At 37.2% G+C, this 3,720-nt stretch overlaps 1 pseudogene; it reads left to right on the top strand.

The window, feature by feature from the left end:
• Positions 1-838: 838 nt before the first annotated feature.
• Positions 839-905, top strand: LOC124529552 (uncharacterized; annotated as a pseudogene).
• Positions 906-3,720: the final 2,815 nt, after the last annotated feature.

The raw sequence follows: 3,720 nt of genomic DNA on the forward strand, positions 1-3,720 counted from the left end.
ATTTTTTCTTTCCCTTTTCTCTTTCTGCCACCTTCTGGACTAATTGCATGTTTTATGATTCCATTTAATATACTTTGTTGGCCTTTCAGTCCAAATTTTCTTGTTTTGTTTTATCAGCTTATATGTCATAGTATATATCTAAAGATATATTACCACAATATACTTTAACTGATAATATACAACTTTATATATTGTAAGGATCTGATAATAGTATACTATCACACTTAATTTGATCCACCAGATTTATCTATTTTATTACTGTTTTCTAGTACCATTTTATATTTGTATTTTGTATGTTTTATATGTTTGTTTTCTAATTTATTACTGTACTTTCTGACTTTATCGTTATTAAACTATTTTAACATTTTTCAAAAAAAGTTTATTTGTTTATTTTGAGAGAGAGATCGGGCAGAGAGAGAAGGAGAGACAGAGAATCCCAAGCAGGCTCCACACTGTCAGGGTGGAGCCCAACACAGGGCTCGAACTCACTAACTGTAAGATCATGACTTGAACTGAAATCAAGAGTCAGAGGCTTAACCAACTGAGCCAACCAGGTGCCCTGAATTATTTTTGTATTTTTTAGTTTTATTTTGGAGTTCTTATTTTTACTTTTTAAATTACATTTATTATTTCTTTTTAATAAGAAATATATTTTCAGCTGTCAATTTTCTGTGTACTACAGATTTGGTCCCATCTCATGGCCAGCATTTGACTGTTCATTTATAAATACAGAAAAAAAATTCATTTTAAGTTACCTTACTTGATCCAAGAGCTTTTTATGAAATAATTTTAAATGTATTTTCAAATGGTTAAGTATTTGTTTAGCTTTTGCATTCTTATCGCTTCTCGGCCTTTTGGCTAAGATCAAGTGTAGCTTTTGCATTCTTACTAATTTTTTACTACATTTGCATTTTGGTTAGAAAGTATGTTTTTTATAAATATTTTATATTTATAAATGCCATATTTATATATATCATTTATTATTCAGGAGTATATAGCTGTATGCTAAAATCCTGATATAGTTACCAATGAAATGAAATCATAAAGAAGTAGAATAGTAAGGAATTAAAGATTGTCCAAATCAACTCTCTCACTGAATCTGTATCTTTAAACATAATAACAGGTACTGTTTGCTGAAAGGAAGCAGAGGTAAGCAGGGTTTTTATGGTGGCTTAGAAATGCCATTACCTGTCCAGTGAGGAGAGAGAGTATGGGGCGGGGGGCAGGGGTGGGCAAGGAGGCTAGATTTTGCAGGGCAAGTTACCTCAGAGGAGAGAACTGCAAAGCAAGAGAGCTCCATAGATCTGTAAAGGGTCTCCAATGGAGTCCTGATCGGTGTAACATCTTTAAATATCTTTAAAAGAGAAGAACTCTTGAAAAGATTGAAAGGAACAATATTCAAGATTCACACAAGATTGAGACTTGTTGCTTTTCCTGATAGCCAAAGTAGAAAATGTCTCTAAAAAGAGTTAAACTTTGACAATGTCCTGGAGGACGAATCAGAGTATAGATCAGAGTGATTAGTGACACTAAGGGGAAATCTGCTGTGGGTTTTTGGGAAAAAAAGAAAAAAACAAAAAACAAAAAATCTTCCCTGAGAAAAATCCTAAGAGGCAAACCAGAAGAAGGTCCTTTGCTCTTCTCCCTTCTTGGGTGCAGCAAAGACTTGCTTCCTATAGTTATAGCAATTTATGTTGCATTCATGAGTGTGATAAGCTGAATGTTTGTGTCCCCTGCAAAATTCATATTTTAGAATCCTAACCCCCAGTGTGATGGTAGGAGGCTGGACCTTTGGGAGGTGATTAGGTCATGAGGGTAGAGCCCTCATGAATGGGATTAGTGCCCTTATAAAAGGAACTGTAGAGTGCCCTCACCTTTTTCTACCAGGACAAGTGTGTATCTCAGAAGAGGGTTCTCGCCAGAACTTCACTGTACTGGTACCCTGGTCTCAGACTTCCAGCCTTTAGAACTGAGAAATAAATGTCTGTTGTTTATAAACCGCCCAGTCTATGTACTTTGTTATAGTAGCCCAAAGGGACTAAGAGAAATGAACCAGTTTGAGGATGGTAGAAACATAACATTTCCAAAATACTAACGGGTCATCTGATAGAGTACTCAGAAAGGGTTTGCCTTGGTAAAGGGGCAAAATTAGCCCTTCAGTGAGAGCTGCACTAGTCCCATCTAACAAAACTTGAAATGATCAACTGCAAAGGATCAACCATTTCTGAGCAACTTATCCGTGCCCCACGTTACAGTTTAAGTATATTCATGGGAAGACAAAAGTATCCCACATCCAACAACAAGGTAAAACACACAATGTCTGGTATCAAAAATAAACAAACAAACAGTCTTCCAAAGGTGCAGGAAAATAGATCCAAAAGTGTGTTATCTGTAGAGAATCTGGAAATAAGAATAAAGTGGACTAAACATTGTTGCTGTTTATTAGCAGATAGGGCCAGGGATTCTTTTTTTTTTTTTTTAAGTTTATTTATTTTGAAAGAGAGAGAAAGCATGATCAGGGGTTGGGGAGAGAGAGAGAGAGAGAGAGAGAGAGAGAGAGAGAGAATTGCAAGCAGGCTCCGTGCTGGCAGCACAGGGCCTGATGTGGGGCCTGATCCCAGGAGCTGTGAGATCATGACCTGAGCCGAAGTCAGACCCTTAACTGACTGAGCCACCCAGGTGCCCTGCAGTGATTTGAAACAAAGATAGTGAATACATAAATACTTCTTACCTTCAGGGTGGGCTATTTCCACAGCCCCACTCTTTTGGGATGTCACCGACCACTCACTAAACATTTCATAAAGATACTAAATCTTGGTTATCTTTGTATGTGAACTCTTTTTTTTTTTTTAAGTTTATCTTTTATTTTTGAGAGAGAGAGAGAAAGTGCAAGTTGGGGAGGGGCAGAGAGAGAGGGAAAGAGAGAGAATCCCAAGCAGGGTCCACACTGTCAGCGTGGAGCCTGAGGCGGGGCTGGAACCCATGAACCATGAGATCATGAGCTGAGCTGAAGTTGGGCGCTTAACCGAGCCACCTAGGCACCCCAATCTTTGTATATGAACTCTTAATGCAGTACATGCTAACTGACAGATACTTAGCGGCTCTTTGTTGAATGCAAGTGAGTTGGCTTTTCTCCTGTGCTTTTTATGTGGAGGAAGCCTCAATTATTTAAAATCCTTAAGTCGAGAAATTCATGATATTAAGCATAGGCTGAATAATAGTTAAGAAAAATTGAAAACCTCAGTATTTGACTGACTATAGTTTCTTTACTAATGAGGCATCAGTACAAGGCGGTCATACATAAAGATTATAAATGAGGAGCGCCTGGGTGGCTCAGTTGGTTAAGTGTCTTGACTCTTGATTTCAGCTCAGCTCATGATCTCACTGTTCTTGAGATCAAGCCCTATGTCGGGCTCTGCACTGACAGCAAGAGCTGCTTGGTATTCTCTCTCTCCTCTCTCTTACCTTCTCCCCCACTTGCGGTCTCTCTCTGTCCCTGTCTCAAAATAAACTTTAAAAAAAAGATTTCAAATGATATCAAATAGATATGATTACTAGTAAAGATAAAAAGAATACACTGAACTAATATAAATCTCTTTGAAATAATTTTATAACTCTTTAGGAAGTCTAACTTAATATAAATATACTTTTCCATTTCAATAATCTTGACCATAAAAGCTATCATTATTAGGATATCCGTGAGCACAGAGTTTTTTGTTT

The sequence above is a fragment of the Lynx rufus genome, unplaced genomic scaffold, assembly GCF_022079265.1.
Source record: "Lynx rufus isolate CCGP_SWC_20201006 ecotype Redwood Valley unplaced genomic scaffold, mLynRuf1.p SCAF_6, whole genome shotgun sequence".
NCBI classification, from domain to species: Eukaryota; Metazoa; Chordata; class Mammalia; order Carnivora; family Felidae; genus Lynx; species Lynx rufus.